Here is a 14681-nt window from a genome sequence, read left to right as displayed (position 1 = left end):
TTGCCGTCACCCGAAAAAAGATCACGTTCTCGTGACGCCTGCGGCAAAAAAGACGTTCCACGTCCACCGCCAAGGTCTGTGAGTGGGGGCGCTGGCTAACACTCCCAGGGTTCTACTAGTACACATAAATACCCAAGAAAGTGGATGGGGAAACGCCGCCGCGGTAGCTCAATTGGTAGAGCATCGCACGCGACATGCGAAGGTTGTGGGTTCGGTTCCCACCTGCGGCAAGTTGTTTTTTCATCCACTTTAATTTCCATTAATTTATCATTACTTTATTTCATTTATTAAGCACATGCAATTTCCCCTATGTTGTACTTGGTGTCAGTGTTTGTTGGCTTCTCATTATATGACTAATAATTATCGGGTCCCTCGGTTAACCCCCTTTCTTCTCGTTTATTACATAACGAGGGTCTCGAATCCGGCAACATTGTTGCCTTCAGGTAGCATATGTGGGTTTATTGACCAGTTGCCTTCACCCGAAAAAAGATCACGTTCTCGTGACGCCTGCGGCAAAAAATACGTTCCACGTCCACCGCCAAGGTCTGTGAGTGGGGGCGCTGGCTAACACTCCCAGGGTTCTACTAGTACACATAAATACCGAAGAAAGTGGATGGGGAAACGCCGCCGCGGTAGCTCAATTGTTAGAGCATCGCACGCGACATGCGAAGGTTGTGGGTTCGGTTCCCACCTGCGGCAAGTTGTTTTTTCATCCACTTTAATTTCCATTCATTTATCATTACTTTATTTCATTTATTAAGCACATGCAATTTCCCCTATGTTGTACTTGGTGTCAGTGTTTGTTGGCTTCTCATAATATGACTAATAATTATCGGGTCCCTCGGTTAACCCCCTTTCTTCTCGTTTATATATATATATATATATATATATATATATATATATATATATATATATATATACGCACTGTGACATGATCAAAAGGAGATTTAAAGGTCCTTACGCTCATGTGCATCACTGGCTACTCTTTCTCTAAGAAAGATGACGCGATTTACTTATATAAAAAACATGTCTTTGAAAAATCACCTTATATTGTGTTTGGATGCCGCAATAGAGTCCAGCAGTATTAATTCGTTAAAGAGCTTATTTTTCTTTTACATACTACAGCAGATGTATACTTCACCCTTAGCGTAGATGCGACACTTCGATAAGCATTATCTTACTCAAACCTCTCACTGATGTTCAAAGTTCGAGCAAGCATTAGTGTATAAGGCGCAAGAAAGTGCGACGACGTCTGTTTTAATTCTCGGGGTATAACTATTGCTCATTTTGCTGGCAAGACAAGAACAACGTTTCGGTTTTTTTTTTTTTGCTTTGTTGTCGAGTGATTGCAGTAACCGTAATTTCCCTGAAGGAACGTTGTGCAGCTAAAACGAGGGAAAAAACGCTGGATAGCAAAGACCCTATTGGCAGCCATAAAAGTATGTGCTGGACGTGGCGGTCTACACGGACAAGACGTAGGCGTAAGTACTGCAGTGAAGCTCGGTGATAAGGCGCGGTAATAAAGCGCAGTCTACGCTCGTCGGTCGTAAAGAGAGTTGTGATAAACGTTGGCGCATTCAGCTCGTGGTGGTATGCCCTTGGTGGTTCCCAGCTGCCAGGAGTCATTATTGCCGGCAAGGAAGAGAAAGACAAGATGCGTGCTCAACGGACAATAGCCACGAGAGCGCACGCTTCCTTTGGTGGCGTGAGCACTGGTTGTGTGTGCCAAGCCGGCTCGCTTCACACAGCTCAGTATATGTAAGTGTCATCGTTAAATAAACAATCATAATTTGACCCAGCGAATATTTTAAATGTGAATATTCGAACTTAACAGGACACTTCAGCTCAGCACCAACTCCAATTTTGCCTACTCAAGTGGTACATGTGAAGCGCAAGAACGCTTTTATCCGACAGCCTTACGGCCGATTTCAATAATGTCTTTTTTTGTATTTGAGCGAGGAAAGCATGTTTTAGCAAATGCAGAAATAGAACTTTTGTTTAGAGCTTGAATTGTTTTACACACATTCTCGGAGATTACTTGCTTAGCGAACATGAAGCGTGAAGTTAATAACTCGGTAACCCCACGCCAAAAAGGGATGTGGCCTTTTCTAAACAACAAAGCTGGGACATCTAGAGCAGTCAAAATTTATATATGAATGTGCAGCGCACATGGAATTACTGCTATGTGTGAGAGGGTTGTGGAAGTGTCCTCCTCATAAATCTTTGGTATAGTTTGAAGTTGTTAGTAGGCTTTATATGTGTTACTAGATGCACTTTACAGAATCTTTCGCATTGCTTTTGATGGATAAAGAATTGTAAACACTGCATACCACATTTTTTTTAGTTTTGGGATTTTCAACTATTGCTAAAAAAAGGTTGACAGCCTGAGTAAAAGTCCGCTTCACACACTCCCTAGAGCAATTTGCTTTTCAAATGCAACACGCGTAATCTAAATTGGTACAGTGGTTCCAGAAAAAAAAAATGCATTCACCGTTCTATCTTTATTATATAGAAGGCTTAGAACAGGGGTGCTATGCAGGATGCGTCGAGTTTGGCGAAACTCGGGATCTTCACGAGCTCTGGCGACACCCCAAGATGAAAGCACGAATGGTACCGAGACACAGTTTATCTTTCGACAAGCCTCCAGTTTCATTGGTTGATCTAGATTCACTCTGGCTGGCTATCATTCTTTGGGCGTTGCCTTCTGGGCGGTCGACAAACTGGGGCTCACGTGATCGTACCGTCGGTGCATGGTCGCGCCTTCTTTCACTTGTTTGTCGTTCCACCGAGTGCATTACACGCACAAGCGAGTTATAAAACAAATGCATTTAGTACAATATTATTAGTTAGTTTAACGTGGTTTAACAGCATTTTAAAGCTTACAAGATGTACACTGAATGTATATTCGACTAATTTGTAATTTAGTACGCTTCGCATTATACCACGAGGGAACGCTGTGGTGGCGTCATCACATACATTCATCGGGCGAGCATGGCGGCTAAGCATCGGCGATGCCCATTGTAAACAAACTCGTACTACGAGCTTGCAGTGCGCGACGTAGTGATCAGGCTCGACGATGACCACTATTTCTTGGATAGTTCTGTTGCTCCGTGAGCAATCTTTCCGTGCACCCCGAAAGACTGCCAATAGCTTAGGCGATTTTACAGATCGCAACGCGCACCTACTGTTCACGGCACAATCCTGAACAAACAACTTATCCGGTGCTGCTTATGTGAGTGCGCTGAGTTCCTCCACTCTGCGTGACTGCGAGCGTCACGAATATTGCGCAGTGTGTGCAAAAGGAAGACAGTCGATATAGCTACGATGCGACAAAGAGGTGGTGCCGAACATGGACCTCGCAACCAACACAGTGAAGGAGGCATCGACAAACTGCAGATAAGTATATTTCTACTGTTTCATATTTAGCATAATAATAGTGCACGGATTAAGTCATTTTCGTAGTAACGGACTGAATGTCCAGCAGTTTAAAAAAGGCATTGAGAGCCAATGAGTGCTCGTGCTGTTACATGTACGTGGGCCTGCGAAAATATGGAAAAGATAAAGGTAACCTTCACTAACTTAGTGGTATAACAGAAATTCATCAGCGACATTCAGCCCGCAGAATCTATGAAAGACTATCTTTGTCCAAGTGAAATATCAATAGCAGGTACTGATATAAAGCAGGAAACTTATACAAAAATTTAATGGGTTGAACAACACATGGGAGGCATTTCCGAATCGTGATCGCCACGTTACCGATATCCTTGAAAAATGTTTAGAATCGTTGGATTCTACCGGTTATCCAATATGGGACATAAACCTGGAGGTTAACAATGAAACTTGAGAAGTCGAGGACTGTGCAGAAAGCGAAGTAACAAAAATTGTTGGAGATAGCATTAAGGCAGGAAGACAGTGGCGTAGTAAACCGTGGCAACTGATATGCTAGTTGAGATTAAGAAAAAAAATGGAATCGGTGGGCAGGCAATGCACGTCTTCAATCACTTGTTGCCAATTTATAGCAGGTGATTACATAAGCGTGAGAGAATGGATGTCAAGGAGAGAGAACTGCAGCTGAGGATCGTAGAAAATTGCGTAATGGGACAAAAATATGATGTTTGTAGGCATAGGATGCAATCAGCTCGCATAAGACGGAATTGTAGGGAGCGCCATTGATTTTGCAGTGAACAAAAATAGGTTTGTGGTGCTGACAGTAGAGACTCGTGAAGGTGCGAGGACACCTCAGCTGTTGGCACACTAATAAACATTACAATTGGCTCTGAAAAAAACCTGTTATGAAAAATAAAGCAATGTTATCCCGACAAATTGTTTTATTATGCATACACTAAATGCTTCCACAGTTAAGGGTAGTTAGTACCAATAGTGCAATGAGCATTTTTATTTGTAAATAATGGTTTATATGCGATTGATTCATTCCAACAATCCACTTTTTTTGCAGCAATACATTCTGCTGCTGGAGGCATTCAACCGCCTGGTGGCAGTAGGCGAGCGCCAGGCACATGCTCTTGAGTGTGGCAACAGTAGCTCTGCAACAGTAGGATCAGTGCACTCACTGCTTTCCAGTCGAACCCCCAGAACACACCTTACAAAGGAGCTTTCAGCTTATTATTTTGTTTATTATTCAAGAGCATGAATAAAATTATTGCAGTGAACATTGTGCTGTGCATATTGGGACACTTGTAACATGCACTTGATGTCTCTTCAAAATGGGCAAACACGTAAGACAACCTGTGCCACTATTGGACCGTGTAAATGAAAAAGACACTAATGCAGCATATACGTCATGGGCTGTTTGTTCTTTCTATGTGCAAGAATGCAGTGGGTGTTGATTAGCCACAATATGAACGGTGTGTGTATTTCACAATGAAAAGACAGGAAACGGCATGACCTTAATAAAGCTATCACCTATAGACTGTGCACATGAATGCAACACTCCCCAATTTAAACGTGCCATTACATGCATGTTCGATACCACATATTCTTTAACAATGTCATATATTTGCATGTACTAATTTTCACACAGCTTAAGCCCATGCGTAGCTCACTTGTGATGTATCCATTTCATAGGCAAAATAATTGTACACTTTGTCCTTTTGTGTTGTATGAAAAGTGGCATCCTCTCATCGGATACAACTTCACAAGACTGGAGAGGCCCCGCCCAGATGACCAAAGCGCAGCAGCCGATTGCCTCCATGTCTAAAGAAATAGTCCCTCTCCAGTGAGCGGGTATTAGTGTGTCCAGCGGCACGATGTCAGTGTAGAGTGTGTGCCCATTGGTGCAGGCTTGTGTTCACCTGCCATTAAAGTGCAGGTTCTTTGGCCTCCTAAAGCCGTATCAGACTATAGAATCACGTAATGCCTTACACTGGTTGCATAGCCTTTAGCAACTTGATAGCACAGAGTGATCAGGAACAGAAATCTATAAAGGCACTCCAGCAAAGCTGGCTGGCCACACTTCCATTATGAGGGGCTGTAAACAGTTCTCGTCAAATATTCCCATGACATCCTTGAAAAAGAGGTGGTGTTTGGCACTTTAGAATCAAAAACACATTACAGTGAATGTTGTGTACCACGTTTAAACAAACTGAGCTTGGTTATCTGCACAGCATGTAATGGAAGCTTGTGCTTCACATAGGAAACAAAGTGCTCTGTCCAGTACAATTGTCGAGTTCGCTGTGGCACCTATTATGTCATTAGTGTCAACATACAAATTTTCAAAGGCCATTCATTTCACCATTATTTTTGTATGACGGTTCTTTCAATCAGTGCTTGTATTACATGAGCAGGTGGATTTGACTGCAAAGCTTTGTTTGCAAACCCTCAGACTTCCATAATTGTGTGGCAAGGCACCGGCATGGTGTCGAATAGCTCACACTTCCTTCGTCCTGCACCAAAGAGGCCCAATGCTCTATTTGAAGTTGGATCGCGCAACAATTCGATGGCACACAAAGAAGAGTAATACACACAGCAGAGCGTTCTGCTGTGTGTATTTCTCGTCCTTGGTCCTGCACCAAAGAGGCCCAATGCTCTATTTGAAGTTGGATCGCGCCACAATTCGACGGCACACAAAGAAGAGTAAGACACACAGCAGAGTGTTCTGCTGTGTGTATTTCTCTTCTTTGTGTCCCGTCGAATTGTTGTGCAATTCAGCTTCAAGCTTTTATACCAATACAATGAGTCTTCAACCTCAACAATGATCTAGTTATTAAGCCAAAATGGCACACGTCTTTGAAATGTCCCAACACGACTTAGCTCTCCAACAAATCACCACAAGCATAAAATTTTGCTGCACAGGTGTATGCACGTGCCATATTCTGTACCACTAAACTCACAGGAATCAAAGGGGCAAGCATTAACCAGCCTTACTGCTGCCGTTACCATCATCATCATGACACCAATAGAAAGACAGTGCTGCGTTTCAGTAAAGGGAGTGCCGGAGGGAAAGGAGTGACAGCGAGGCTTACAATAAAAATAGCATTTACAAGACATGTTCAATGCCAAAATATGCTGCATATCACTCATCCTACTTTGGCATTGCGGCAAGCTTTTACACGTTTGAGCATGTCACAGTTTGTGTAATCATTGGTCTAAAGCTGTAAAAAAGGTCTATTCGCTCTGCAATCTTTATTTGTATAATGACAGGTTAAAGACCAACTTTTCATTGGCATCTGCACCACATTTCTCCCGATATGTAATTTTGCCTTGGTGGTTCACATCTTCACGCACACCGAGTTCTGCAGAGCATTGGATCTCCATTGTTCTAATGCTGACGAATTAGAGCCCCATTATGAGAGGAAAATATATGATTTGTTCATACAGAATAACGCTGCCCCCCCCTCCCCAAAAGAAATTACACTGAACCACTGGCACATGCACCAACAGTGAACACAGCAAACACTGTGAAGTATTTTCTTCATGCAAGCCAGCACACTAAGATTCTTAATGCATTTTCATTTTGCCATACATGCATAGGCACAACCGGCTTGGCGCGACATCCGCATCTCGCACTGCAATTGTGCAATGCCTTGCTGTTTCATAGTGTGGTCGATAGATGACGCATGACCAAAGTTCAGCATTATGCATACTGAGTAACTTGTACTAAGTAATCTCATAAAAAATCCCGAGTTCTTTATGAGATTAGCATTCACAAAGTATTTCACACAATTTGTGATATCCATTTATCTAGTTATATTTCATTAACCTCTTTCCCCAAAAAGTGAGCCATTTGGAAGGCACTCTGATAGACAAGTAGAACAATCGGTAAAACGTCAGCAACCAGCGAAAAAGTCAGTATCATAGGCTGCCGCATGTGTGATGTCGGTAACACAAAATTTAAGTCGGCTACACAGAAGTGACAAATTTGGCAATATGGTTCGTCTAGACATTGCTTCAATGCTAATCACAGTAACGCTGACATTGAAGGCACCTTAATTCCTACGAACGTTCCGTCGACACACCCGACTACGTTCGTAATGTTTCCGCGAAGTAAGAAGCGTTCTTTTATAAATGCCCGCTCAGCCGCAGTCTTCGGGAAAGCCAGCCACCGCTTCCGCACTGCCGCGTCAATAAGCGCATCAGACATCTATGACACAGAGGCTCACAGTAGTTTTATGACGTCCAATGTAGCACTCGGCGCCGACGCTTCCCTGAAAACTCCCAGTCCCGTAGATATGGAGGGCGCAGAGGACTTGCTCTTCGACGGTGAGTGAATGAAGCCCGCCACGCTGTCTCCGCAGACGAGAGTCTTCGCCTAGCTCGTCACACAGCCAGCGCACTGATGTCTTCGACAGGCCAAAATGACGCTGAAACTCCACGGCGGTCATGTACGTAAACGGGTCCAGACGGTCATACTGACGCTTGCTGCCGCTGGCTGCAATAACACAGGCTGCTGCTGCCGCCGCCATGTTCCCGAGTTGAACTCGGAAGGGGTTTCGCGATGTACGAGTTTAGCACGAGTTCGCCTGTCAATCAAAGCCAGAGGTCACGCCCCGCGCGAGGCATGTCACTCTTGTGTGCGCACCCACTACAGTTGGGCCACGCCCAACTTATCTTCCGGCAACAGCGACGCGGTGTCGAGCTGAGAGGCATCAACAATCTTGAACGCCAACATAAAACGCGCACAACGCACTGTCATCGGTGATGTACTGAGCACCACTATCAAAAAACAAAGCGTTGACTGTCGCTGGCTTATGCATACATCTCGGGCTGAGATGGCCACACAACACGGTTTCATGGCCTGCATTGTGGCGCGTAGCGCACAGTAAATAATTATCGGCACGTCACTGTAGCTGCTTACAAGGCGTCGATGCGCCGTGGGTGACGACGATGCTGAGCAGTGCGTATCGCAGCAGTCATTTGAGATGACTGCTCTGTCATCGGTGATGTATCGGAGCCACAACGTCGTAAACACGATCAGCGTCCGAGAATCGCTCGCTCTTCTAGACCCAGTGCAATGGCATTTCTTCTTCACAAACAGTGCGCCCTCAACAGTCCCAACACCTTCCTCAGTTCGAAGTCTCATTTCATAACCGCACACAAGAGCCCTCACCTGCCAAAATGCGATTGCTGCGGTGTCGTTACGATATCCTTCTGCGATCGCTGCTGGCTCCAGCAAAAGTTGTCCGCAAGCACCTTGGTGCGCACAAAACACTCAAATACTGCGTACATGCGCTCAGAGGCACTTTCAGTGGGCAAGCGATGACAAGCGATGAATTGTGTCGATGGGAAGCACGCACTTCTTCGCAATGCATCGCCGAAGCTTCGCGCACAAAGATAAACTGGTACATTTTCACTAAACTGCGTCACTACGGACCGCCATTTTACAGGGACAGCCGCTGCTCTCGTATTTATGACTAGTGCATCGGTTTTAGTTGGTAAAGCGGGGGCCTTAAGGCGCCTGCGATGAACAGCCGCATTACGACGCCGCGTTTCCATTCCCCTAATAGAGAAAGAGTGGTGATCACTGACATTATTGAGAATAGCACTGTAGCGCCCCTAGGCGACTTCTCACCGTATGAATTGCCTCGTGTATGCGACCCGCTTCAATGTATCCGCTTCTAAGCTTTCGCCTCACTGTCGCCACTCGCGGCAAGAAGTGCAAAATTTAATAATTTGCTCGATCACCGTTTGTCATCAGAAATTTCTAGCATTCAAAACGAAAAACAAACACTTAAAGAAATAAAAATGTTTGTTATTTTAATTGTTGTATTTTAACGTATTCGTTTGAGCGAAAGCGCAGGTGCAAGAATGCGCCGCATGTACCCTGTTCGCATTCGATTTAGGATAGAAAGATAGTTCTCGAAAGAAGAAGCACGCCCTTGACGCGCCCGGGAAAGGCGTGGCAAGCGGCTCACGGCAAGTGTGCAGACAGGCAGCGGGACAGTCACGGTATTGCTAAGTTGCGATAATCCGTTGATAACAATACGCGGCGCTGGCGCGTTTCGTCGTGCAGCCGTCTGCGCTTGAAACGTAGAAGCAGCGTGCCGCGCAGGGTGCGCTCATGTTGTCATACGCGGCTTTTTGTCTACATATTTTTTTGCCTGCAGCCTTTGCGCGTTTCACGCTATCTCCGTTCACTGACTGCCGTCGAGCAAACTCGGGTAAAACTCGGTTGAACGAGAGGCTCGACGCATCCTGCATAGCACCCCTGGAGTGGAACTTGGTTGCGTGCTTCAAGAACAGTAAGTTGGTTCATTCTTATGGTGCATACTTCCGAAATTCAGCGTATATGAATTTTGCGGTAAAAGGAAGATTGCTGGCGTAAAAAATAAAGCGGAAAGTTTAGGCTCTAGAATTTTGCACGTAAGCTATGAGAGAGAGGGGTGAACATAGAGAGAGAGAAGCTTTTTATTGACATGCATCTCTGCATAAGTAATTAGAAGGGGATTAAAAGATTACAAACTGCATCGCCGGTTCGTTGCTGTTCTCGCATGCATGGCCTCTTCGCCTTGTTAGAAAAAACAGAAAGATCTAGAAACTCATTAGGCTGACCCTTTCTTTTCTGTGGAAATCCGAGTAATCCTTACCATTCACGATGTAGCAGCGCAAATAACAGGCCCAAACCTAATCCAACTCGCTCGGTTCTCAATTTTTTTATGCGGTATTTCTCGTTAACTGTTAACCAGCACTGAAAACACACTGATTGATACCGCCTTGTCGCAATGAGTTAGCGTGAAAATCCAAAGCCGATGTTTTGTATAGACAAAGTTTCTTAGCTTAGCAAGGCACATTTCGTGGTGGTGGATATTCAAAAAGTGTTGTAATTTATCAGTACAGCCAAATATTTATCTTGATGGTCTTTTATCCATGTGCACTTGGAAAGTTTTATATCAGCCTTCATAGATGAGCGCAGCTGACAAGACATGCTTGAATATTCCTCTTTGTGGAAAGCGTGATAAAGGCGTCGAAACAGTATCGAAAATACCGCCAAGACTGACAGCGCCCAACGTAGACTACTAATACGTCCTTCATCAGGAGCAGCATTCGTTTCCGCTGGCGAGACGTTAAATTCATCACGACGGCAAGGTGAATTTGCTATATTATAGAGACAGTGCTTGGATGACCTTGGGTGGCTACGTTTTAATAAATTCACATTTTGAGACCATTTCGGGTTGTTTGTTCTTTCGCTCGTATGAGCTTTTCTCTAGTCAATCTGAAGTAAGTAGCAAAGTTCCCGGAGCAACTATATCCCGATCAGCTGCAAGCACTTTCATCTGCAGTATCTGCATATTTGTTTTGGCACACTTACAAAGGCTTCTGTGACTTCCAGTACATTAGATTATGTTCTTTATGTTTACTGTTCTTTTGCCAAGAATTTTAATAATCACAGACGACCTTCTATTGCTTCCACTTGCACATACAGTAGATGGCTTTGTTTTCAAAGGAAGGTTGGGGAACTGTGGTGGCTGACTAACAGATCCACAGACATACCAGGAGTCCCTGAGTAATAATCAATGCCATCAAAAGTAATTGCCACCATAAGATGACTAGAACTAGGGTAGTGATGCCAGTAACAATGCTGGCGTGATTCCGGCACACAGTGTGTCATCTGTCGTAGAAAAACGCTAGGCTTGAGCAAGATAATCATTGTCACTTGTGACATTGCCTAGAGTAGAGAGCAACTGCGGATTGCTTGTGATTGAACGCCCATGCTTTATAAGGAAATGTAGATAAGATTAAGACAGCAATTAGAATAAAATTTCATTTAAATATAATGTAAGTGGCTTGTTGCCAGGAGAACTTAAAATGCGCTTACTATAAAACAAAAATACTCGAAATGAGACACGGGAACGTTCTAGGTTAAAATAGAACGCATGTGGACAACGCTTGCACCCCCGTTCGAAGGAGGGGGAGATAGCGATGGCCGCATGGCGTAATCGTTGATGGGGAGCACTCGGCTCGAGCCGAGGGTAGTGTTTGACTAACCGTAGCAGTTTTACAATCAAAATGATGTAACTCAACGCACAACACCAAAGAAGAGGCACACTGAACACGTCACGGGCGCTACTAACAATTTTGTTGAAAGGCATTGAGCTACACTATATATTACACTTGCAATGTGCTCGCTTTTTTTTTATTATTGTTCCTCGATTCTCCCGCTTCGTCTTAGCGCCCGAGCTGGAACGCTGCAGAGGAAGCTAAAAGTGGGCACACATGGTAATTGGGCGGAAGCCTGCGAGCACAGTCGCCAAAGGCGCGATGTTGTGCCCTATGCGTGCACAACATGAACCACAGTTTGAAAAACGTGGCCAACACCTACGGAGTGCCAGTCCTTTTCTCCGATCGCAACATATTGGCCCAACTGTGTCACTCGGTCATGTGCACCTCTAAGTTAGACTGCCAAGTGGAGCACTCGAAGCAGTAAGCACAATGCGCCACGGGGTTGGCATATGAAATGTCCCTGACTTGTGGAAAGCTTTATGTAGGGCAAACGTCCACTGCGTTAATCATCGAGTGATGGAGCACGCTAAAAACTTGGAAGAAAGACGACTGCGCGTCTCTCATATCCTGTTCTCGCCAACCAAGATTTCGTGAAGATCCCATGGCCATAAGAAAGGCACCGCGAGGCCTCTGGGAGCGTTTCACATGTAAAAAAAAAGGGGGGGCAATGCATGTCTGGGTCACACGTATCTTGTTTTTATACAAGGCAGATAACAGTTTTTTTTTAATCTTGTAAATCGTTTTGTGGGCTTTCATAAATGCACTCCGTAGCATGCTGATTGTGGCTGACGTGTGCGCCCATTGCAAAAGGTCTATATGTCGTCGCTGAGTTCCTTTTAACAAGGACGTTAGTAACGCCTCTGACGTGTTCTGTGTTTCTATTGCCCATGGTTGTATTCTTGCGCTACAACATGCGTTAGATAAGCGCCAACTAGTCCAACAGCACGTCCTGTGTTTTTATGGCGCGATAACATGAAGGTCGCCATTCGATGACCAGAAAAGTTGAAGCCTTGATTACAATAGCAAATTAGCAGACAGCCATACGAAGTAAGGATAGAACTTTTGTCGGCCATGTCAACTTGTAAACATTCGCTCGCTAACTAAGGTAACAAGCATGGTGTCCGTGCGCACAGCAAAATATGAACACAAGACAGTTGATGATCGCAGACACAAGCTGTCAATGAGCTGGCGTGAAGAAGCGCAGCAGCAGCAGCGAGCGAAGTGACTATCTGTCGCGCTAACGGAAACTGAGCGCCGAGAACACGCAGCACGGACAAAGGTACGTGTCGTCAACGCACCTAGACCATGGCGAAAGCCATTCAACAAGAGCGGACACTCGCTTAGAGCCCAGCGGCCGAGTCGACTGTAGCGCACCAAGCTGAAGGGATAAACTTCTTCCAGTTTCGGTTTTGGGCGCGCGCATTTTGAACGCTTGGTGGCGCGGGCAACACCGGCTGCGCTACTTTTTTACTTTTCTTTTGCGTCTGCTGCGCAATCGCGCCCATTCTTAGTGCGGAATCATTTCAGTTAAAATTATTGCGAACGATCTTGCCAAGCCTCCATCTAATCTGTGTTTCGTGCAATTTCATAAAGTAGACGCAAGTCACGTTGTAAATGAGGGAAAATTTATTTCGCTCTGTATAAATGCTCGTTCCGGTCATTTTGTGCGTTCATCCAACGTTGTACTATTAGGTAAGCATTACTAGTTCCCTCCCGTATGAACCTCCTCCGGGCGGCATCAGCTGAAAAAGGTTAATTTCAAGAATGTGTTATTTTGGTATTTACACCTAATAGGAAACTGCGTGTAAAGGGTAAACGTGTGAAAGTGGTGAATAGGCGACATTCCAAACAAAATCAACTGGCTTTTACAAACATGGCGATAGTACGCTACATACACAGATGTGGCTATTACACAGGCTCTCAGCCAGACCATGCTAGATGGTCGCAGAATGCTTTCTACTAGCACTCGAGAAATGCTTGGGTGCAAAGCTTGTTTTCAGTCGTTCAGAAGACAGCATTTTCGGGTTTTGGGTTTTTTAGCTCCTCCGCGTTATCTTTTGCGAGTTCTGGGCCGGTATTTTGTAGCGATGCCTTTTCCGATTCTATGCTTTTTCAGGCTTTTCGCGCTTGGCCAGTGGTCGGATTGACGGTCTGCCCACATTATCAACGGGATCAGGCGGCCGTGTGTGGTGGATGATAAGAATAGCACAGAATAAGGCATAATGCATCGCTACAAAATAGCGGCCCTGCCGGCGCAAGAAACACAATCGTATTATCACTCTTGGCAATCGCTAACAGCGTATTCGACAAGCGTGAGTATGGAAAAAAAAAGGTCTATGTTGCAGGCTCATAGAAAGCACCACAACCTTGTCTAAGGTTCAGTACACGCCAAACTAACTGTCACCACGACTGCCTTGCTTTTTTTTCTGCGTCACAACCCCTGGCGCGGCGAGTGTGCCTCAATGGTATCCCAAAAAGTAACGAAATTAATTTCAATGATTTTGGGACTTAGAGAATACGTCACGAACTTGACCCAGCAAGATACAGCATGCGCGAAACTGTGGCACACGGCTGATCTGCTTTTCGCTAACTGCGTCACAAAGCCCTGTGCTGAGAGCGCGTCCAAAAACTACCGAAATACCTTATAAAAATGTTGGGGCTCAATTAAAGAGTCGCAAACATCTCCCAGTACGAGTCATTACCTCAAATTAAACACGCCAAGAGGGTCGAGCTGTTTTTCGCTATCTGCGTCACAAGGCTCGGTTGGGTGCCGTAAAAGCTGCTTGAAATGCGTCGCAGACTGTCAAACAAAATTCCTCACCTTGCCGTAGTACAGTAGTGCAGTGGTGCCATGTCGAAGTGCAGAAGGAAGGCAAGAACACGCTGGGAGCCCAACAAACACACTACATCCAAAGAGGCGGGTCGCCGAACAGGCAAATTTCCCACGCGCAACCGGCCTCGCTGGCTTCGGTGGCGTGACCGGCGTGACTGGCACATGACGAATACATCTGTCGCGCCTGGCGTGCGGTTAGCTTTTTGCTAGGTAACGCAAGAAAAATAACTCGCAAAGTATCTGTTCATTTATGCCCAAAACGTTTTAGTTATAGCGGGAAAGAATAAAAAAAAAAAACGTTGTCTGCGAGTTTATTTGACATCCTTTTTTTCCGATGCTGGCGTCAACTAACGGACGAGATTAACACAGGCCGTGAGGTGTTTCCTGTTGT

The 14681-nt window shown here is 45.1% G+C and overlaps 1 protein-coding gene across 1 annotated transcript in view; it reads right to left on the bottom strand.

The window, feature by feature from the left end:
• LOC135907759 (allatostatin-A receptor-like) overlaps positions 1-14314 on the bottom strand; it is a 199329-nt gene extending 185015 nt beyond the window's left edge. Inside the window, exon 1 of the mRNA XM_070523191.1 lies at positions 14279-14314. The gene's annotated coding sequence lies outside the window, so the exon portion shown is untranslated. The remainder of the gene's footprint in view (positions 1-14278) is intronic.
• Positions 14315-14681: the final 367 nt, after the last annotated feature.

Source organism: Dermacentor albipictus, chromosome 8 (assembly GCF_038994185.2).
Source record: "Dermacentor albipictus isolate Rhodes 1998 colony chromosome 8, USDA_Dalb.pri_finalv2, whole genome shotgun sequence".
In the NCBI taxonomy this organism is placed as follows: domain Eukaryota; kingdom Metazoa; phylum Arthropoda; class Arachnida; order Ixodida; family Ixodidae; genus Dermacentor; species Dermacentor albipictus.
Note: the sequence above shows the minus strand (reverse complement) of the source record. Positions and strands in the feature narration are given on the sequence as shown.